We start from the raw sequence: 24,305 nt of genomic DNA on the forward strand, positions 1-24,305 counted from the left end.
ATCGCCTGAGACAAGGTGTGAAACTGGGTGTGGGTCCCAATCAGCCAGAGTTTCGGGTGAGTTCATTGTGAAACCTGGCCCCACCTTATCATGCGAATTCCTGAGATCAGATGGCCCAGGATGTGAGTGGGCGTTAAGGCGTCTGGGAAGGGGTTTTGTCTTTCGGGTGAACCAGTTTTTGTCTGAGCGTGTTGCTGGGTCTGAAATGCACCGGGATGTCATGCTTGGAGAAAACTCTCCTGAGTTTTTCTGATACACCGGCTACATAGGGGATGACAATGTTGTTGCGTCTGTCCTTCTTATCAGGACATCTTATCTTGGTCCCTCTGTGGGGGGTTACTCCCACTAGGTTTATATCTGGGACTCTCCACCATTTGACCTTAGAACTGAAGAAGCTTCTCGGATGAGAGGTGAAACGTCTTCAAGTAACTTAAAGAAGTCCAGACGCTTTTCTTTGCAAGCTCCTTTGACTACGATGACCTGGATGACTGAGAACCTTCACAGATATAAATACAATATAGCATGTCCTGACTGCGGGGTTTTGGAAACAATTTGAAACGTACAGCTCTGTTATCACTTCCAACATAAATGAAGACAGAAAACTAAAGTGACGTTTGTAGGGTTACTGAAGTTTGGCTAGCTGGTATATAATGATGTGCTACGTGACCGCTAGCGACACAGCCATGTTAGCATAATATAAACAAGCTAACTTTTTTTCCACTCGATAAAAGTTAACGTGAGTGTTCTCGGTGGTCAGGAACAAATGTAATCGCATGGCAGGATGCTGTAAAAGGACCAAACTTCAGCCAGGAGAACAACTGAGATAATCCATCCACAATACGAGGTTAGTCATTCATATACTGCTGCGTGGGCTGGGCTGTAGTTACATCCTAAGGTTTTAAAAACTGAGCTTAAATAAATGATTAGCGGTAATAAAAGCCGAGGGAGGTCAACAGTGATCACTGACTGTTTTAGGAGCTTTTTGAGATTAAATAGAAGAAAATACAAAACATTAAACATGTTAACAACACAAAAGCCATATTAAACGCAGACTACTTTAGGCCCGGAAGTAGGATTCGTCACATCATCACTTAACGACCGGATTGAAATCAGTTACACAGCGATTAAAAAGAAACAAAAATGGCAAGAAGCTGTTGTATTATTAACAGCAATAGCCGGTCACATGAGAGCTACGGGAAGCCGACGTGTAAAGAGATCGGTTGTTATCGGATTACGTCGTTGAAGAGAAATTGTTCAAGCCATGTTTCTGAAGTAACAAAGAGCCAACGGATGGCCTGGATTGCAGCCATTCGAAGACTAAATATAACGTCCCAGAACACTCCAGCTCACAGGTTAGTCTGCTCCAAGCATTTCCACAAAGGTAAGTGTTTTGTAGTAGTTAACATGTAATTTTTCATAACATAATTGGTGATATAAGTTACAAGCAAGTCTGGCGCTGAACAGAAATTGTTGCGCTATGGTCCTTTGTTTATTGTGCATAAATAGTGAATTGTCCTGACACAACATTGCGTTTCGCTTCTGTTATTATGGTACATTGACAAAAACATATACTTTTATTCACAGGATAAAACAGGTTTTTTTTGTATCACTAATTGCCCAGTACGATTACAGCATACAGTATTATTGTCACTGCTACATTTCTGTGATGCGTACCAGAAATTATTTCCACTACTAATTAATTACTGTTGAGCTCAAAGGTCCTATTAATAAACTGTTAACGAATGTGTATTTATGAAGACGATTTGTGAGACTGGTAAACTTATGATACGTACGATGGTCTTTCAGTGCATTTCAAGGTCCTGCACCCATCCGTCGGTAAACTGTACCTGGGCTTGTTGCAGTGACCTGAAGTTACTAAAAACGTCATGAGTGTATGCACTCACTCCAAGAACCGTATAATTATAAATATGAGCGTGGTGAAAGTTGGGCAGCATGCTAACGTATTTTGTCCACTCTGTGTGCTCGTCAGGGTCTGACCCTTTCACTCGTTTGATTTTTTCCTCGTATCTTTTCTTTGACTTTTCATCAAGTCTGTCTTTGTACGGACCGGCATTGTTCTCCTTTGTTTTTTACATACCTTTTTTGGGGGGCAAAGAAAAAGCAAGAAGGTATTGGAACCGGAGAATGAACGTTTTGCGGTGCTGCAAATGCTTGCATTTGATTCATTGGTTTGATTGTTTTGCCACTAGTACCCGGCATGCAATGCGCGAAAGTCACGTGGTCTGTCAATCTCTATTCTGGGTGTCACGTGGGTTGCAGGTGTTACCATATAAGGGAAATTACCATTGTTCTGTAGCAGTGGTTCTCAAACGTTTCACAATGAGTTTCACCCTTATGAGCGACATCAAAGCGCAGTAGTATAGGCCTATTTAACACCACATACACATGAAGACGTTTCACCTCTTATCATCCGAGAAGCTTCTTCCGTTCTAAGGGTCAAATGGTGGAGAGTCCCAGATTTAAATGTATTTCAAGCTTCTTAAAGAAGTCCAGACACTTTTCTTTCCAAGCTCCTTAGACTACGATGACTGAGAACCTTCACAGACACCACATACACATATTTGCCAACATTCAAAAGGTGTGTGGGTGTGGGCCAGGTCCTTCGAAAATCTGGTAGGCTGGACGTGACTGATTGTGAGGTTGGACGGTCTAGCCTTCAGAATTGCATCACAACCTCTCTCAGTGGAGTGAAACTTTGCCGTCTGCTCCTTGCTATCTAAAATATAACCGGACGCATAAATTCTTGACCATCTCACACTTTTGTTTAATCAGTTTTCTGTTTGACGTGTTTTCAGCTGTGTGAAACTCCCAGAGGAACCCTCCCGAGGGAATAATAATGTTTTATTGTGTATGAATGCGAGAGTGAATGAATAGTGGCATTGTAAAGCGCTTTGGGTGCCTTGAAAAGCGCTATATAAATCCAATCCATTATTATTATTATTATTATTATTATTATTATTATTATTATTATTTATTTAATTTAATAACTTTGATCTCAGCCTAACTGATTTAGTCAGGAACAAATAAAACACTGAAAAAAGCCGAACAATAATATTTTTAAGTTGTCTGAGTCAGCGGTCCCCAACCTTTTTTGCGCCACGGACCGGTTTATGCCCGATAATATTTTCACGAACCGGCGTTTAAGGTGTCGCGGATACAACAAAATAAAACTAGTACTGGTACCGAAAAAAAGAAGATTTATTCATAACACACGTGAAAAGACCCAGGAATAATAATAATGGATTGGATTTATATAGGGCTTTTCAAGGCACCCAAAGCGCTTTACAATACCACTATTCATTCACTCTCACATTCATACACTGGTGGAGGCAGCTATAGTTGTAGCCACAGCTGCCCTGGGGCAGACTGACAGAAGCGAGGCTGCCATATCGCGCCATCGGCCCCTCTGGCCAACACCAGTAGGCAAGTAGGGTTAAGTGTCTTGCACAGGGACACAACGACCAGGACAGAGAGCCCAGGGATCGAACCGGCGACCTTCCAGTTACAGATACGATTCCCAACCCCCTGAGCCACGGTCGCCCATTAGACAGAGTTAACGATAACAAAATAACACTGAAAACCGATATAAACCCTGAAAACCATACATTTCACACCTGAGCCTCAACTCTCGCAGCCGGTACCAAACGACTCACGGACCGGTACCGGTCCGAGACCCGGGGATTGGTTGAAACAATGACGGCTCGTGCGATCTGACACTGATGTTCCTTGAGTATGAACTTCAGCTTGGATCTCTTTAGAAGTCTTTCTGGGCTCTTTTGTTACCTTTCGGATTATCCGTCTCTTTGATCTGTCATCACTTTTCCTCCTGCGGCCACATCCAGGGAGGTTGGCTACAGTTTCATGGATCGTAAATTTCTGAATAACATGTGCAACTGTAGTCACAGGAACATCTAGCTGCTGGTAGATGGTCTTATAGCCTTTAACTTTAACATGCTTGTCTATGATTTTCTTTCTGATCTCCTGAGACAACTCCTTCCTTTGCTTCCTCTGGTCCATGTTGAGTGTGGTACTCACCATGTCACCAAACAACACCTGGAGTCCTATATATAGGCCCACTGACTTATTACAAGATTGTAGACACCTGTGATGCTGATTAGTGGACACACCTTGAATTAACATGTCGCTTTGGTCACATTCTTTTCATTCTTTTCTAGGGGTACCATCATTTTAGTCCAGCCCTGTTTCATCCATTTATTATTTAAATAATTCAGTTGAAGCATGGTTGAAAAGCAATGTCTGATTTTCATTGGTTAAGATTCATAGAATTTTATTTATTATTACTTTTGTCAGATTAAAGTTTTTTTCTGTGACCATTGTGAGTTCTTCTTTCATTGACTGAAGGGTACCAACAATTTTGTCCACGTCTACAGCGCTACTCCCTCGGACCGAGAAACTCCTCTCTCGGGCCTGGGTGACGGTATTGCTCTTGAGCTCATGTAGAGCACACTGTCCTTGCTAGGGACGTTTGACGGCAGATTCCTCTTCACTCAAGTCTTCCTCCGACAGCTGGCTTCGCCAATTCACTGTTGCTGGCTGCAAAGGGTTACTACTCACTTGCAGAAGGGGCCCCCACCACTGGCAATAAGCTGCTCTTTATAGAGGACTCATGCTCGGGGAGACGTTTTCTGGTACACTCTCTCTCCCAGAAGAGCCCCGGGAACGCTTGTCGTCTTTGCATGCCTCCACAATTACATATTGTTTAGTCTTTAAAAAAAATTGAGATTTTCCGTTTACCACCAGAGAGAGACTAAGTACTACTAGTGGTATGTGTACCACAGTTTGAGAACCACTGTTCTAAACCATGCTGTGAAACTCCTGGGGACCACCCCTTAAGGGTGAGATTAAAAGTATATGTGTATGACTGAGGGGCTGCCCCTCAGATCTGCTCTGGGAGAAACATAAGAATGTAGAAGAGGTGAAGGGAGTGTGTTTTTAAAAAAAATAAACAAGCAAATACGTTCGATACAGTGCTTTCGGTTCTGTAGGCATATGTATCGAACAATACAAAATCTTTTATTTGTTTTATCAACTTTTCTTCCGACGATGCTGTCTGTGTTGAGCGCTCAGTGGATCTGCGTTCGACTACCCCGCCTAGGCTGCACTGTCGAGTGCAGATCCACTGAGCGCAGCGCAAGCTAGCAAGACAGAAGCCAAGCTCGTTGCAATATGGCAACTGCCTCAACGCTACCCGAAATTGAACCTCCCCCACCTTCATTCAGATCTGGCGTTTGAAACTATCTTGATGTTCATGTGAAGCATGACCCTGAAGGTAAGCGCGTCATGGACAAAAGTAAAACAGTATGTCGAATGTGCCACGCAATGCTCAATTGGTGGGAACTAGTGCGTTAGCGCAGTTAGCTTGTTAACGTGTTGATGCCGTCCAGCCCCACGCACACGATCCATGGTAACTCGTTAAGGGAGATTTGCAGCGTTATGGCGTTAACGTCATTTTAACGAGTTTAACGCTGACAGCACTAGTGGGAACACAATGAATATGACTACACATTTATGCCGACATCATCCTAGTGCAAAGACAAGTGGAAGCAGACAAAAACAACAAGCACGCATGCTACAAACTTTACCCGAGTCATTTAGGCAGCCGTTAGCACATGATTCTCCTTATGGGGACCTGATATGTTTAATATGCTGCTGAGAGTATAGCCCAGAAGAAGCGTATAGAATAGCTTTTATTTTGGAAAGAGCCATTTCTCTGTAATAAACTCTTTTCCAAAGATGATTGAGTTTTCTATCAGATTTATTTATTTTTGTTGTTTCATCAACATTAAATTTAAAAACTGTACTTTTGAGTTAAAATATATATTTATAATTTTAATAAATGACAAATTAAAAAGGCATGAACATTTTTTTTTGTATCGAAAAAATATTGAACTGTGACACCAAAGTATCGAACTGAACTGTGAATTTTGTGTATCGTTGCACCCCTAGTTGGAGGTAAAAGTGCTACAATGAAAAACATTTCAAGGAAATGTAAAAAAAAATGTATTCCAGGATAAAACACAGCTGTCTTTGTCTTATCGGTGCAAATCGGTGTGTCGGCCCACTGGGCATTTGATTCTAATAACAGGCCTCAGTCTCTCCTGCTACTGGTCTGCATACTGCTAAATTTGGTATCCGTGCTCAAACCTTTTGTGTCTGTTTGCCCACTTGGGGAAGCAAATTTTTTTTGTTTTTTGTTGTCAGATGAACATATGAGACACTTTGACTCTTCAGTGCAGTGTGGAGCCTAACAAAGATCTGTTTTGTGTCCCAGCTGATCAGCAGGAGGAGAAGAGTCTGACGGAGCAGCAGAGGAACATTTTCAGCTACTTGGACTCAGCTCAGCCGCTACAGAGAAAACAATGAGCTCAACACAGAAGGTGACAGACAGAGCAGGGCGATATGACCAAAAATATTTATCACAATATACATTTGAAAATTTACGATAACAATGTAACTGACGATATGATTGACCCGAGACAAAATACTTTACAACTCAACAACTTTATTAGTGCAAAAAAAAAAAACCCCATTAATGTATTTTCACTTAAACCAACAGCTGTTTTTTATGTGCATTAAAGTTATATAAAAATTTAACAGTGCAAATACAAATGCCTTGGAGCAAATGTCAGCCAATTTCCTCTGGAAATGCCTTTTGGTTAAACTGTCAGCAAGCCATTTGCATTTGCACTGTTAATTTTTTATATAACTTTAATGCTGGACCCAATGCAATTTGCATACCGCCATAACCGCTCAACGGACGACGCCATCTCCACTGCACTCCATCTTGCCCTGACACACTTGGACAAGAAGGACTCACACATCCGAATGCTGTACATAGATTTCAGCTCAGCATTTAACACGATCATCCCCCAACAACTGATCGGAAAGCTGAGCCTGTTAGGCCTGAACACCTCCCTCTGCAACTGGATCCTGGACTTTCTGACCGGAAGGCCTCAGTCAGTACGGATCGGGAACTGCACCTCCAGCACCACCACACTGAGCACTGGGGCCCCACAAGGCTGTGTGCTCAGTCCTCTGCTGTTCACACTGCTGACTCATGACTGTGTAGCAACACACAGTTCAAATCACATCATTAAATTCGCTGATGACACGACCGTGGTGGGTCTCATTAGCAAGAACGACGAGTCAGCGTACAGAGAGGAAGTGCAGAGACTAACGGACTGGTGTAAGGACAACAACCTGTCTCTGAATGTTGACAAGACAAAAGAGATGGTTGTTGACTTTAGGAGGACACGAGGCGACCACTCACCGCTGAGCATCAACGGCTCCTCTGTGGAGATCGTTGACAGCACCAAATTCCTGGGTGTACACCTGGAGAAGGACCTCGGCTGGTCCCTCAACACCAGCTCCCTGCACAAGAAAGCCCAACAGCGTCTCTTCTTTCTGAGAAGACTGAGAAAGGCCCGGCTTCCACCACCGATCCTGACCACCTTCTATAGAGGAACTATTGAGAGCATCCTGAGCGGCTGCATCACTGTCTGGTTTGGGAGCTGTGCCATATCAGACCGCAAGACCCTACAGCGGATAGTGGGAACAGCAGAGAAGATCATCGGGGTCTCTCTACCCTCTATTGAGGACATCTACACCACACGCTGCATTCGCAAAGCCACCAGCATTGTGGCTGATCGGACACACCCCTCTCACACACTCTTTACACTCCTGCCATCTGGAAAAAGGTACCGAAGCATTCGGGCACGCACATCCAGACTGTGCAACAACTTTTTTCCACAAGCCATCCGTCTCCTCAGCAAAAAGGGACTGACTGATAAACACGCACACACACATACACTAACATTATCACTCAGCTTAACTCAAATACCTCAAAACATTGAGACTGGACTGACTAACCAACACAAGCGCAAACACACTGACCTACACCACCAAACCATCGCACACACCAACCTGTAAATGCTCTTTTGCACAATATTATTACTAGATATATTATATATTATTATTTTTTTTGCACTAACTTGTCTTGTAGCACCTTGGTTCCTGGAGGAACGTTGTTTCGCCTCACTGTGTATTTTTAAACTGTATATGGTTGAAGTGACAATAAAGTTGAACTTGAACTAATGCACATAAAAAACAGCTGCTTGTTTAAGTGAAAATACATTGATGGTGTTTTTGCACTAATAAAGTTGTCAATTATATCGTCAATTATATTGTTTTCACAAATTTTCAAATGTATATCGTGATAAATATTTTTGGTCATATCGCCCTGCTCTACTTTCATGTGTTACTGTTTAGGCTTAAATTGGTTTGATGTTTGGTTTCTTTTTCTTAATGTAAAAAACCCTTAGGTTACAATCAGACATTTTTCTTCACTGAACCAAGCTGGTCATTTTACCAGCTCAGCTCTAATTCATATGACAGATAATATATGGTATAAACATCTAGATGATGGGAAAGTGGTATTCTTGTACTTTAGTGCTGCATTTGATTTGATAAATGATGATCTTTTGATTGATAAACTAAAATGTTATGGATTTTCACCAGCTGCTTTGTGCTGGATGAAAAGTTATTTGGACAGAAGATAGCAGAAGGTTTATTGTAATGGTTATTTCTCAGTTACGAACTGCGGTTTACCCCAAGGCAGCTGCCTTGCTCCACTTCTCTATTCAGTTTCCACTAATGATCAGCAATATGTCTTGACTTAATCTTGGGTAAATAAACAGTATGTTTTGTGAGACTGACATGCTTGATTCAGCTGAACAGTGTCTTGTCGTCTCTTTGCTGAAATGCACTCTCTGTATGCTCTTTGTGGATTATAGCTCGGCATTTAACACCATTCTTCCATACAAACTGGACGCCAAGCTAAAAGAACTAGGGCTTCCTCACAGCACCTGTAAGTGGATCAATAGCTTCCTCACTGACCGCAGACAGAGAGTGAGAGTGGGATGTTACACATCTCCAGCCCTAAATCTAAGCACTGGGTCGCCACAGGGCTGCGTGCTTAGTCCACTGCTCTACTCGCTTTATACACACGACTGCGCCCCCGCCCACCAGAGCAACACCATTGTAAAGTTCGCAGATGACACTACTGTGGTGTGGCTCATATCTGGGGGAGATGAGTCTGCCTACAGAGATGAGGTGGAGCGGCTGTCTTCATGGTGCAAGGATAATAACCTTCTCCTAAACACGAAAAAGACCAAAGAACTCATAATTGACTACAGAAGACACAAGACAGAAATCCAACCACTAATCATCAGCGACGACCATGTGGAGAGGGTGGCAGAGTTCCGCTTCCTGGGAGTCAGCATAGAGGGAAACCTATCCTGGAGTGTGAATACCTCTGAGCTACTGAAAAGGACACAACAGAGACTGTACTTTCTGAGAGTGCTTAGGAAGAACAACATCACACAGAGACTGCTGGTGTCTTTTTACAGAGCCTCCATCGAAAGCATACTAACGTACTGCATAGGCATATGGTACGCTAGCTGCACAGTGGCTCAGAGGAAAGCACTCCAGGGAGTAATCAACGCTGCCCAAAGGACAATCGGCTGCCCTCTCCTCAAACTGAAAGATCTACACAGTTCTCGCTGCCTCAAAAGAGCCCATAACATCATAAAGGACACCTCACACCCTGGACACTCCATGTTCGAACTGCTGCCTTCAGGCAAACGGTATAGAACAACACACACAAGGACTAACAGACTCAAACACAGTTTCTATCCAATTGCAATATCATGTCTTAATGCTACAAAAAGTAGATGACTCTCATTGCCCTGGTTGTCATTTGTGCCCTTGATGTTGGAATGCTTTTAGACATGTTTTGTTGGATGCGTTAACAAACTGATTGAGTGATTGATAGTTTGAGTGGTATATCAACTAGGTTATATGTTGAGTGTCTGTATGGGGCCTTAGGCCTGGATTGCGTGGGTGTATTTACCGTATGAGAATACTGTATTTTATATGTATTTTTATCCTTTATATCCTATCTATTATAGTTTTTTAAGTATTTATCTTTCGTGATGTTGTACTGACCGGAGACATCTTTCAATTTCATTGTACTTGTGACAATGACAATAAAGAATATTCATTCATTCATATTCATTCATTCATTCATTATTTATATTCATTCACTCTGTGGGATCCAACTCGAGTCCCAGGCGCTGAAAGGTGGAGGCAGAACACACTTCTCCGAACGGGCTCCGGAACTGTGTCCTAGAGTGAACTTGGAGCCCGGGCTTGTCCGGCTCCGATCTCCCCCATGGGGGATGTTAGGCATGTTGTTCTTCTTGTGGTCCGACTGCTTGGCTGGTGATGGGGCACCCTGAGCAGCAGCAGGCGGGACATGTTTCCTGGGCCAGTGGGTCTTAGGGTTCTGTGATCCTAGGGGACCCTGGGCCGCGACCTGCGGGGCTGGGCGGCGAGGGATTTTAAACGTCGGCACACCGGCTGGATGGCTGGTGACCTGAGCGAACGTGCGGCGACTGGGTGGAGGCGGGGGCGCAGCCTGTGTCTTCCTAGGGAGAGCCTGAAAAGGATAAGCGGAAGCGAATGAATGGATGGCGTCCATGTTGTTTACGTGTTACAAACCCTTGTGATATATTTTTTTAAGTGAAAGGATTGAGAGAATGGTCAAAAGGAAAATGCAAAAATGTAGTTAGACAGGAAGATTAACACTTACCGATTGATATGTACATAGGGAAAGCCACGGCAGTTGTTGATGATCCCTGGTTCCCGGTTGTTGCGAGCTCATTTCCCGCAGGCTCTTCTGCACTTCGGGCGTCGCGATGAGGCTCAAAACACCCCAGTCAGACGAAGTAAAGGCAATCTGCGGTGTTAGCTGGCCAAAACTTTCACCTGCTTTTAGTTGATAGAAATAGATTTCGCTCTCTCTGAGGCTGAAGGAATAGCCCCAAAATCCGCCGGAGCTGAGACGGATGCTGTCCTACATTGGGTTAGCGGGTGCTGGCTGAACCCTACAAAGATGCATTCGTGTGAGTTGCGCTGGAGTCGCGGGGGCTCTGTAGCTAGTTACTGGGGTCTGAGAGACCACAGTGAGGTTGGCAGGTCTGGCGTCCATGTTGTTTGCGAAAAAAGAGAAAAGTCTTCTTTTTTCTGAGGGAAAAAAAAACAGTTCAATTTAGGCCTAAATGTTAAATTATTTCTCCTGAATGTGAGCGAGAGAATAAACCTATCGCTGTGAATGTAAATCGGACCTGCATCCGATTGGCTAACCGGGGTGCGAGGGGAGCCGCCCATTTGTTATGTGATTGGCAGTGGGGCGAAGTTAGGCACGCCTCAGAGACGAGTTGGTCTCCGGCGCAAATTTTCGAACGAGCTAAGCAGCATTCGGGAGCTAAGCCGGGGAGTAGGACAAACGCTTTTTCTTTCTGCGCTGGCTGCGGCTGCGGGTTCGAGTAAGAGCGAAGGGAGAACTTGAGAATTTGAGGAAGAGGGATCGTTTGAAGAAAAAAGACTAAGGATTTTTTCAGGAGTTTTCCCCTGTTTTTGAATATAAGGTTTTGGGAAATAGAGGGTTCCCTAAGTTATTCTAGGGGTTTTTTTTGTTGTTGTTTCGCGTGTTTTGGAGAAAGACGGAGGGTTTTCCAGGAGGTTTCCTGCTTATTTGCCTAAGGGTTGGGTTGGGAGCCGTGAGAGTTCTATCGAGTTATTCTAGGGGTTTTTTTGTTGTTGTTGCGCGTGTTTTGGAGAAAGACGGAGGGTTTTCCAGGAGGTTTCCTGCTTATTTGCCTAAGGGTTGGGAGCCGTGAGAGTTCTATCGAGTTATTCTAGGGGTTTTTGTTGTTGTTGTTGCGCGTGTTTTGGAGAAAGACGGAGGGTTTTCCAGGAGGTTTCCTGCTTATTTGCCTAAGGGTTGGGTTGGGAGCCGTGAGAGTTCTATCGAGTTATTCTAGGGGTTTTTTGTTGTTGTTGTTGTGCGTTTTGGGAGAAAAGACGGCGGTTTTTTCAAGAGTTTTTTGCTGGGAGCCAGGGCGACAGTTTTTTGCGACTCTGACTTTGATTCTAAATCTCCTTGTTCGGATTATACAAATGCAAATAAATTGAAATAAAGTCTTCCCCCGAGGCATGCAACCTGTATGTCTCGCCATACTGAATGTTACAAAAGCACAAGTTTAACTAAGTGCTTTTACTCTGGTTTAACACATTTTCACACACACAAGCATGGTCCCAGAGACACGAGAGTGCACAGACACACAGGCGCGGGGGCGCGCATGCGCGCACACACGAGCAATCAGTTTAGGGCAAAAACCGGAAATCAATTTTTGGCAATCAGTTTTTGGCGCAACATCAGTCATTCTTACACAAGTACTGTCTCATATAAAATATATAAACTAAATATCTTTGAAACTGTCAAGCTCTTTAAGTTTTTGCAGCTTCCCCGCTTGAAAGGGATTGATGCATCTACCACAGGTGTTTAACTGGATTTCACTCAATGACCAGGCAGTTCTTTTGTTTTCCTTTTTCTTTAATCTTCTTTTCGGTCATAGTCAGCCATAGGTGAAAAACCTTTAAATACAAACCAAAAAACAAATTGTTTGTTATCACACATCTGCAAATACTGTGAACAATCCCAAACATGTTTTTTAACACATCAATGCAGTGCATAAAGCTTTGTAGTACAATATTTACAAGTAATTTCCCCATGGGGATCAATAAAGTATCCATTATTATTATTATTATTTTACTTGAGTATTCTTAAATACTGCTTTCTATTAAAGTGCTAAATTAAATGATCAATCTGCATTAGAACTTAAGCAGTAACAATAGTATTTATAACCAGCTTCTCTTAACCATATGCAAGCATTAACAGTCTTCCATATGCAGACCAACAATAAACAATGGTGCCGCTCATAAACAGGCGACCAACTTGCGGCACAGTGCTAATGCTACGTAAGCTAGCAGCAGCCTCGATTCTTTAGCAACTCGCTTCAAAGTCTTTTAACATAGGCTGTATCCCAATTCAGGGTCTGCAGCCTTAAAGTACGCAGCCTCAATGGTCCTCAAGCGCCGCGTACTCAAAGACCGCTAAGGCCGGAAGTGTGAGGCTTGTGAAATGGGACGGTCTAGCCTCCGTCGCGCTGCCCAGGTTGCCTAGCAACCATGATAGCTGGAAACGTGTGGTTGACAGAAATGAAGGAGAACATATTTTGTTCGTTTGTTTGTTTCTACATGAGCTTTGTTTGATTTAATAAGTATCTGAGGCTGAGACCACAGGACTGTAAAACATGATTGTTGGGCTTCATATATGTACTGAACAGTCATATAAGATTAGCTAGTAAATAACAAATAGTTAATGTTGTTCATGAGACTAAAGTCAGTGTAAATATGATATGGCCAATATTATAGTTATTATACTAATCATTATTAGTTATTACAGCAGTGAGTTTGAACTCTCAAATCAAATCACTTCTATTGTCACATCACATGTGCAGGTAAACTGGTACAGCACATGTGAGTGAACTCTGTGTCAAATACTGAGCTTCAGTAAAGATACTAGTTGCAGCTATTTATATATCCTATCACCTTAAATCTTCACTCAAAGACACTCAAGTATCTTTGACAGTGTATATATAGATGTATCATATATAAGAGACAAATGTTGTTCCTTCAGTATGTTGGCATTACTAAATTTGGCTCAGTGCTTACATATATGTGTAAAAAGAAAATGTACGAGCTGTGATAACTGTGTCTGATAGAATGACGAGTAGAATGATATATGAAATATTCCTTTATTGGGTGAGAAAATCAGACCATGTCATAACTGCCTTAAGTCACACAGAATAGATATCAGAGCCTTAAACAGGCTGACTTTTGCTAAATGGGTCAAACTGGGCAGAAAGTATACAAACACATAACATCCTTATTGAAAAAAAACATAACCCTACAACATGTGTCATCAGTTTGATTGATGTCCCTAGCCTTGACCTTTTGACCTTACAGAAAGTACTCCGGAAGTGTCTAATCTATTCCATATGTGTGACTAATTGCATCCGGTGGGAAAAAAGGAGGGGTGGTTCCTGGAGGGAGGAAAAGTTCAGGGGGGTGACGCAGCAGATTTCTGATGAGTCAGTGGAGATCGGAGCGCATGCTGCATAGAGACAGACAGAATGATCAAGACAGTTCGTTTTTCACAGACAAACTCATAGTTTGAATTCTGTTTAAATGTTTCAGTATTATGACAATGATCTTGATAACCTTTTTCTCAGTAAAGAGCTATTTCTTTTTTCAATAGCGGTTTTATTTTTCTTTCTTATGTTAATCTTATTACAGGCGCAATAAAATAAAAACCTTTAAGATTATCTGACTAGTAACGGATTGCATTTATATTTATAGAGCCGGGTGGAGGCATGCTACACCAACGCTTGTAATGAGAAGAAGGACTTTCTATTGCTTGTAGAGAGCCATTTCTTTTTACAATAGCGGATTTATTTTACTTTCTTATATTAACCTACAGGCCACCCACTCGTCTCCTCGCACGTGTAAAAAAAATCTCTTAGTGAAAAAAGCACCGCTCACATATTCAGAACTCTATCCCAAATAATTTTATTAAAACGCCTCGATGAGGTATTTTGGTTTGGTGCAGCCACTCCTTATCAGACCAAAAGTAAAGAGTTTTTCTTCATCTTTTGAGCTACTTTTACAACGGGTTTTCTCATTAACAGAAAATAGAATCCTTAAAAGAAAACAGTCTTATTTTGCACACACCGCAGGTCAAGAAGACGTCAACAACCCCTCTAATCGATATTAGTATTTCTTAATGCTTGTAACCTAGCAAAGAATTTCATGCAGGCCTCAACTCCTTGTACGTGTAAAATAACCCTTAGTGGAAAAAAAAGCACCGCGCACATATTCAGAACTCAGAACTAAATTCAAAACTAAATAATTTTATTTAAACACCCCAATGAGGTATTTTGGTTTTGTGCAGCCACTCATACCAAAGTAAAGAGTTTTTCTTCATTTTTATAGCTACTTTTACAACGGGTTTTCCCGTTAACAGAGAATAGACAGAAACCCTAAAAGAAAATGGCCTTGTTTTACGCACATCAAGAAGAAGTCAGACAACCGTCCTGGTCAATGCTTCCTCCGTCGGGTACCATAAACTTATGAGAAAACCCCCCCAGAGAATTTATTATTTTTGTAAGAGAGAGAGAGAGAGAGAGCGAATCGATCAAACTTTTCTACAAAATGTTATACCACTCCGGGTCAGGAGGGGTGATATAGCACAGACCGGTCAGATGACTACGCCGGATGCAAACATAACTGGAAGCGTCCCAGGGACTTTCCCTTTGACATTCATCCTGGAATGATCTCCTCGTGTTGGTGTTGTTCCCACATCATCATAATAAATGTTGTTCCAGGTTCAACATTTCCAGTGACCAATCACATTGTTGTGATGTCCACCTCATCTGGAACAACAGAGATATTTTATTTAAAAATAAATCACTTTTCCTGGAATCTTGGGTCCAAAATGGGATCCTATTGGTGGCATGCGCACGCAGCGACTGGCAGTGAGTGAGAGCTTGGCATCCTAAGTTTTTAAGTTCTTATCGTTTCTTTTCGTTTCTATCGCTGGCATGTGTTTTGGTTGAAAGAAGTGACAGTTTTCTTACAAAGTGACGCTCCACAACAGTGAGAACGTCATGGATTCTTTTTTCTTCATTGTGGTTGGATTTCTACTCCCGCGAGGTCACCTCATGTATGCCGGATTTTATACATAAAGACTCTAACAGAATGAGTGAGAAGAGGAAGAGGAAAAGAGGGAGATGTGGAGGTGTTAAATTGCGTCTGAGGAGACAACAGGTCAGTTGGTTTCCCCTGCAATCTGTTATCCTTGGAAATGTTCAGTCTCTTAGGAACAAGCTGGATGAACTCCAGGGAAACGTCAGGTTCCAGAAAGACTTCAGCTGTGTAATGGGGCTTTTTCTGAGACATGGCTGACGGAGCTGGATCAGGACGCTGATTTTTCAATTGACGGTTTTGGAGCTCCCTTTCGCCGCAATCGGGATGCACGGGTAACAGGGAAATCTCAAGGAGGGGGAGTATGCTTGTATGTGAACAAACGTTACTGTAGCGCTGTGAGTGTTAGAGAGTGTATTTGTACACCAGATGTTGAACTTTTATCCGTGTCACTGCGCCCTTTTTATCTCCCTCGTGAGTTTCCACAACTTTTTATTACCGTAGTTTACATTCACCCGAGGGCACACCCCGCCTCCACTTGCAGCATCATTTCAGACGTAGTGCAGAAGCTGCAGGTGCTCTCTCCTGACGCACCAAACTTTATAATGGGGGATTTTAACCATGTCTCTCTTAAAAATACTTTGGGCAATCTGTATCAATATCTATCCTGTCCTACCAGACGGGATAAAATGTTGGACCTTTGTTACGGATCGGTGAAGAATGCTTATAAATTGCAAACACAACATGTGCCCTCTCTTTGGAAAGAAGCAGTCGTGGTTCCTGTCCCTAAATCTAGTCGTCCAAAAATTCTAAATGACTTCAGACCTGTTGCCCTCACTTCAGTTGTAATGAAAGTCTTTGAAAAAATCATCAGAAATGTGATTATGAAAGAGACTGAACATCAGCTGGATCCAATGCAGTTTGCATATAGGCCCAATAGAGGAGTGGAGGACGCACTTTTGACTTTGTTAAATCTGATTCTTAAACATGTAGAGAGTAAAGGGACTTTTGCAAGACTTCTTTTCATTGATTTTTCTTTGGCTTTTAATACAATACAGGCCCATATTTTAATTAAAAGACTTTTAGAACAGTTTGAAATCAGGAAAAACCTGATGGGCTGGATTTTAGATTTTTTTAACTAACAGGTCATAAAGAGTGAGAATAAATGGGATTCTGTCTGACCCAGTGTTCTCCTCCACAGGTTCTCCTCAAGGGTGCGTCTTATCAAAGTCAAAGTCAAAGTCAGCTTTATTTGTCAATTCTGCCACATGTACAGGACATACAGAGAATTGAAATTTTGTTACTCTCAACCCCTAGATGAATAGCAAATAAACATTTAAATATAAGAGAGTGATTAAAAAATGCAAGTAAAATAATTAAAAAGTAGAAATTTAAATAAATACAATTAGAGATGGCACGATACCACTTTTTTATGTCCGATACCGATATCATAAATTTGGTTATCTGCCGATACCGATATGAATCCGATATAGTGTTTTTTAATCAACAAAACTGTTTTTTAAATATCTTGCTGCATTTTGTATAAGTTCATACTCAAGTTTAAAACAACAACTACACTAAAGCTATTCTGTTATACCTGTATGCAAAAAAAAAAAAATTCATAGTTCAGCAATACTGATCAATCTAATAAACTTAAACCTACACCATCCTCCCTATTCTGGTATTTTAAAGAGTACTTAGCATAAATATTAAGCAACCTAACTAATAGGGTTCCAACTCCCAGCAACAACAAAAATAAATAAATAAAAAATAGGGAACCACCCCTCACACTCCACCTCATGATGCTTAACCCTTTAAGACCTACCATAGAACCAAGTTCGCCAGAGCTTATATTATATTTTTACATGTTGTAGTGCCATTTTTGGGAGCATTTCAAGTTGCTATACATCAATACAACCATTATAGCCCAAACTTTAATAATATGTCTGCATTAGGTGCATAGTAATTACATAAATTGCAAAAAAGTGCAATAAACTACAAAAAAATTGAAAATCGTTTTTGTTTTTTTAACATATATTTCTAGTTAGAGAAATTTAAGAGGCTTATCCCTCAAAACTGTAAATACAAAAAAGTTAAACAAACTAGTTTCCCACCACAGGAAATTTATTTTGAGTGTCTTCATAGTTTTATTTTTGAAATACACCAATTTTTATATACTGCAGGAAAAACGAAAATAAATATTATAGTGCAAATTTGCAAAATAACAGCATATGCATCAAAATAAACTATTTCCAGCAGTGCAATATGAGTCTTAAGCATCCCAGAAACGACACAGAAAGTCATAAAGTCAAACATAACTTTTTAAAACACATAACAAGTAAAACACAAGCTCATAAGGCCCCGATCGTAAAAAACTACATTTCCGCAAAATGACGTCACTTCCGGTTTCGGGCAGGTCATGCGGTCATGTGATAGTTCGCGCTGATGGACGTAGGAAGTGTTACAAACAGCTGATGGATCGGCGAAGCGTGTTTCTGGAATATCATGTTTTTGTTGCTGCAAGTGATTTTTATGCAGTTTTTGCAAAGCTATATGTGGAAGGAAACTGTGACCTAGGACAAGCTGATGGCATAAGATGTAAGTACAACTCCTCCAGTTTCATATGCAAAAAAAATTATTGCGCTAGCTTACTTGGTTGCAGAGCTACCGGGATTTAAAAATAGTTACGCAAAACAGAGCGTGCCCGCTCCGATCGGCTGTAAAGGGTTAATCGACGTAATCAACCTTAATTTGATTCAGTGTGAAAAAAAATGCACAGAAATCAATTATTTTTCAAGAAATATTAAATAGATTCAACATCTTTCTTCAACAAAATTGCAGACTGCACAGATGGTACCTTTCCAAAGGAAAAAGTACTATAGCTTACTAGGGTATATATATTAGACTTAATAGTCACTATATACTATATACAGTAATTGACTTCTATTCATTTTACATCAAATTAAAACTTTGGGTGTAAGATTCGGATAATTATTTATTAAAAGCTCGACATTTTAAATGAGAATAAGAAAGAAAAGTATGTCTTTGTGCCCCCTTTTCCCTGTTAATGCCCTATCGGCCCCCCTGGCTAAACTTTGCTAGATCCGCCCCTGCACAGTTACCAGCCGTCAGCTACGTAGAAAAAGATCCTCGAGTAGAAAGTAATATTAAATACATTCTAACAACAGCTGATCAAGCTTAAACGTGCTGCTGTTGTTCAGCCGCTGGTTTCCTCTTTCTGGTGCAAAGTGGACCAAAAACAAACAAGAGAGACGGACTCGCAACAGAAAAGCCGATCAGCTGATCATTAAGCAGTTTCATGATTGAAGTAGCAGCAAGAAGAGGCAGTCGCTTGTTAAGCTTAACGCAGGAATGCTTTACATACATTCAGAGATGGACTTACACACTTGCTTTACTTCTCTCGGGGATAACTTTGTCGGAGATGACATGCCGGGTTGGTAGCGAAGCTCCAAATGCTATCCAGACCACCAACAGGTCCCGCATGCCACAGCCGCTCTATCACGTGATGCATACTGCTCCGACGTGCTAACGTTCTGAGGTGAGTTACAGCGTGTTGCAAGTTTTGTGAGGTGCTTTCGTGATATTTAATGGATCGGATTACATTTTTTATTTTTCTCCGATATCCGATCCAGTAATTTAGGTCAGTATCGGACCGATACTGTTGAAAACACCCAGTTCTTTGAATCTTTGGGCTGAAGGAAGGACAATACTCGGTGTATAAATGCTCAATCAACCATCATTTATTTCCATACAATTCAACAATAAGAGCATTACAACGTCCGGACGGGAGAGATGCTACCAGAGGGTCAGGCACATGTCTCAAAATGGTGACGGGTTACTCAGCTTTTTATACTCTCTAGTGGCCCCCAGCTAGTCGTAAAAGCCAAAACATCACATTTTTTCTCTGTTACAGCGCCTAAGTTATGACCTCGGCAGTTGTTTCTCTGCTTTCTGTAAGGTGGGGGTGTGGAATGTGGTCTATCTATCTCCCCTGTCTTTAGACACAGAGTCTCCTGCTTACAACCTTCTCTTCATGATTCAACAATTAAGCATGTCAAGAAAACAGTGTAACACATTCCCAGCAGATCAAGGATACAGAGTGATGCACATTTATCTAATGAACTAATATGTGAATATGTTCTGTTAACTCAAAAGTATAATGAGAACTAAACTACATACAGCTCACACACTCTATATTAAAGGGTATAATGTGATCTACAGCAGTATTCTAATTCAACTACTTTGATTACATATATAAGGTAACATATAATAACAGAATAATTTAATAATACCGATACGTAATATCGGATCGGTCCATCTCTAAATACAATACAATTTTACATATAACAAGAAACTATACAATATACAATATACAATATTCAGGTAAGGGTAAATGGCATTGAGTGCAAACCAGACAGAGTAGTGCAAATAGGCAAATAGTGCAGATGGAGATTTAGTAATGTACGATAAAAGATAGTGTGACAGACAAAGTCTTATGAGGTAATGGCAGTCCAATGCTCCACAAAGTGACTGGAGCAGGCCAGTGAGTGCGTCAGAGAGTGAGTGTGTGTGTGTGTGTGTGTGACAGAGTTCAGTGAGACCGTGGTGGAGAAGAGGGGAGAGGGGGGCAGAATCGGGAGGGAGTTAAGCTTCCTGACAGCCTGATGGATGAAGCTGTCCTTCAGTCTGCTGGTCCTGGCCTGGAGACTCCGCAGTCTCCTCCCTGACGGCAGCAGCTTGAAGAAGCTTTGCATTGGGTGCGTGGGATTGGCCGCTATGCAAAGGGCTTTTTTAGTGAGACGGGTGCTGTAAATGTCCTGGAGGGAGGGGAGAGAGACACCAATGATCCTCTTTGCAGCTCTCACTATGCGTTGGAGGGTTCTATGACAGGACGCATTGCAAGCTCCAAACCAAAAAAATTTTAACTTTGTTTTATCATTCTTTTATTGAGTCTGTTTTATCTCCCTTATTATTCATTCTCTATACAAACATGTGTCAGAGCAGATGTGAAAACAGGGCCATCATTAAATATGCAGATGACTCTGTTATTGTCAGCTTACTGAAAGAGGGTGAAACTAACCACGGTCCAGTCATTGATGACTTTGTTCAGTGGTGTGAGGAGTCTTATATCCAGCTGAACATATCTAAAACAAAAGATATGGTGATTGATTTTAGGAAACAACAAAATGGGCATGCAGTCACTTTAATTAAAGGTCAGAAAATAGAGCAAGTACAATCATATAAATATCTTGGGACCATAATCAATGAAAAACTGAACTTTGATCAAAATTGCAAATCAGTTTGTAAAAAGGGTCACCAGCACCTTTATTGTCTTAGGAAACTTGCTCATTTCCACATTGACCAAAAAATTTTAACTTTGTTTTATCATTCTTTTATTGAGTCTGTTTTATCCTTTTGTTTGGTGGCATGGTTTCATCAGACCTCTGTCACAGAGCAAAACTCTCTAAATCAGAGAGTGAGATGGTCCAGTCGTCTGATAGGTGAGCCACAGTCTTGTTTAGCCTCCCTGTACTCTAAGGAGGTACAGAGGATGGCTTTATCAATCCTTAAAAATGGTTCCCATCCTCTAAGGGGTGAATTTCAGCTTCTTCCCTCAGGACAGAGGTTTCTATTTCCGAGATGCAGGACAAAGCGTTATAAAAATAGCTTTGTCCCCGTTGCTGTCACTGAATTAAATAAGAACTGTTTTTGATTCGAAATATTAAAATTACTATATATGTGCCACAGTGAGGTTTATATCTTTACTAGGTATGTGTGTTTTTAAAGGGATGCCAAATGCTGTCATTTTTTCTGTAAAGAAAATTTACCTTGCCTATGGGTATAAATAAAGTTACCTTGACCTTGGCTCAGCTGGTTAATAAAGAGGGAGTACGACTTACTTACAATGAATTCCTTACATTTTATAATTTTCCCGTAAGTGTTTGGGAATTCTCAATGGTGCTTGGTGCCATACCCTCAGGTACTTTAATGTTATATAAAAACACTGACAGTTCAATATCTACCTCAGTCACTCTCCCTGATCCAGCTGAGTCAGCAGTGGGAAAAATCTGCTTTTCACAGGAACTTGGTAACAGCAATAAGACAATACGTAGTTTATTCCAAGAAGATATCGTGTCTCTCCCATATATATAATATCTTACTGGAACCAACATGTTCCAGATATCACCTGGAAGACCGTCTGGATGATCCCATAAATATCTAATTGTAAACAACGTGAAGGAAATCTCATGTAAAATTCTTCATAAATGTTAAACCAGCCAGTCACTACATAAATACTAATTGAACTTTCTGTGGGGATCATCCAGAAAGTGTGGCACATCTTTTTTGGTACTGTTCCTCTACACAGAGATTCTGGAAGGAATTTAGCAGTTTTATTATTGTCCATATTTTAAGGGAGTTTTCTTAATGATGGGAAAATGTTTTATTCTGTTTCTTTAAGTTCTCCAGGAAGAATGCTAAATGTTTTTTTTATAAAAAAAAAATTGTTAATACTTTTAGCTAAATATTTTATTCATAAATGTAAGTTTATTAATAAAACACCATATTTCTGCCTTTTTATAAGGATATGGAATTGTACATACAATCAATATCAGACTCAACCAACAAAAAAGTTCTATTGTTCTGAGAGCCTCAAAAATTCACATATACTGTATATGTATGTGAATTTTTTTCGCATACTCATATAATTATTATTTTTTTTTACCCCTGGTTCTGTATGTTCATGTTTTGTTCTTTAGTAAACTTCATCTGTTTGTATGTGCATCCATCTCTGGATGCCTCTGGCTCCTGGGGGCTCTCTCTCGCTCTCTCACTCTCTCTCTCTCTCTCTCTCTAACACACACTGCAATATGACTGCTGATTTATGTATCTGTGGATTTTTCTTACATGTGCAGTGGTTGTCAATACATTGTGTATTTATATTTGTAAAATATATTTGTAAAAATGTAATCAGGAGATAGTGAGACATAGACTGTGACAACACGAATTTGACACAGGGGTCGAGGGGACACGAGAGAGAGAGGGAGAGACAAGATTAGCTGGGGAAATATACATGGATACACATGACAGACATGGAATGAAACACAGGGAGGATAACGTAAGGACGGAGCTTTCCTCTCTTCAGGAACTCTCTCTGCAGGAAGGGGAGATATAGGAGAGGTGGAGGAAGATCTCAGCCTGGGCGTCTATTGTCTTATAGTCTGGAAGATGAGTGGATGGTGGGGTGGGTGCAGTTTTCTCTGTGGTGGGGTTGGGTGGACTGTCCCGGGCTCTGTGGGGCCGGGAGGCGCTGCTGCACTGAGCCCCGGTCTGGATGGGCCTGGGCCCCCTTTCCCTGGCGGGTCGCGGAGTATGGGGGTGCCTACTGGGGTCAGCGGGGGAGCTGGCCCCAGGGAGGGGTCACTTGCCCCTCCCTTCCTTCCCTCCCCATCTCCAGCTGCCTCCCTCTTCCCGCTCCACCACAACCACCCACACATGCAGGGCCTTGGAGTAGGGGTATGTCACCAGGGTGCAGAGGAGGCTCCCCCCCCGTCCCCTTCTGGCTGCCTCTGCCTCAATTAGACATTCACATTACTCACACTCTCATTACACATACATATAGGATCTTGGGGGTGGGCACGATACACGGAATCCAAGTTACCATCAGGGTGTATACCTCACCCCTGGCGTCGTTGCCCACCTCTCAATTTTAAATACACGTAGACATTGAGGGCTAGCAGGAGGGACTATGCGCTTACCTGCTGCTCTCTGGCAGGTAGCTCCATGCCCTCCTGGGTTTTAAATGCACCTTAGAACACACATGCATCAACACTACAATGAGCGGGTAGAGGGAGGTTTGGAGTCTTCTCTCACCCCCGTTCTCTGCGACCTGCTGGAGCAGGGGGGCTAGGAGGAGGAGTTGACCATCCGACTGCGGTCTGGAGTGTGGGGCCTCCCTGCTGCTGCGGAGTCGGGGCGGTCTGCCTCTCCCCACCGCAGGGAAAAGGGTAACACCACCTGGGTCTGGGTGCAGTTCCCCCCTCCAGGGGCAAGGGTACCTAGACCCGGTTTGTAGAGTACGCTTGGGGAGTGTGATCGTGTGTACAGCGTCTCTTTATGTCTGTCTCCACGTTGGTTGAGTGTGGAGTAAGTGCATATGAGAGCATGAGGGTGGGAATGGATGTTTGTATCTGTGTGTGCCTGTATGTCTGTGTCTATATGTCAGGTTGGGTGTCAGACGCCACCTCTCTGGGGACATCTCAGGCCCTCCAAGGTTTGGAGGCCTATCTCCCCCCACCACCACTTCCCCTGCCAGTGGCAGATGCCCTCAGACATCGGTGTGTTGGTGGTTCTTTGTGTCTGGGGATGGGCGTCCAGGTACACGCCGGCTCACTCCTTGGCGGCCGCTTATCGGGGCCTGGAGCCTGGGGCTCGCTCGGGCCACTTCGGAGGTGGGGTGCCCCCGGCCTCTCGGCCTGGGGCTCGGTCACTCAGGCACAGCTGGCTGCCGGCGGAGCTCACGGGCGCGTCACTGCAACTCCCCCTGGCTTCTGCTCCGCGGCTGCTGAGTGAGC

General features: G+C 42.2%; 1 protein-coding gene across 2 annotated transcripts in view; it reads right to left on the reverse strand.

The window, feature by feature from the left end:
• The window catches only part of LOC147322323 (uncharacterized), a 333,216-nt gene that overhangs the window by 274,695 nt on the left and 34,216 nt on the right, over positions 1–24,305 (reverse strand). The gene's annotated exons all lie outside the window — the stretch shown is intronic.

Source organism: Aulonocara sp. 'chitande type north' Nkhata Bay, linkage group LG9 (genome assembly GCF_057382095.1).
Source record: "Aulonocara sp. 'chitande type north' Nkhata Bay isolate Kocher_YH1m ecotype deep benthic linkage group LG9, A_spYH_male_GT1.1, whole genome shotgun sequence".
Lineage (NCBI taxonomy): Eukaryota > Metazoa > Chordata > Actinopteri > Cichliformes > Cichlidae > Aulonocara > Aulonocara sp. 'chitande type north' Nkhata Bay.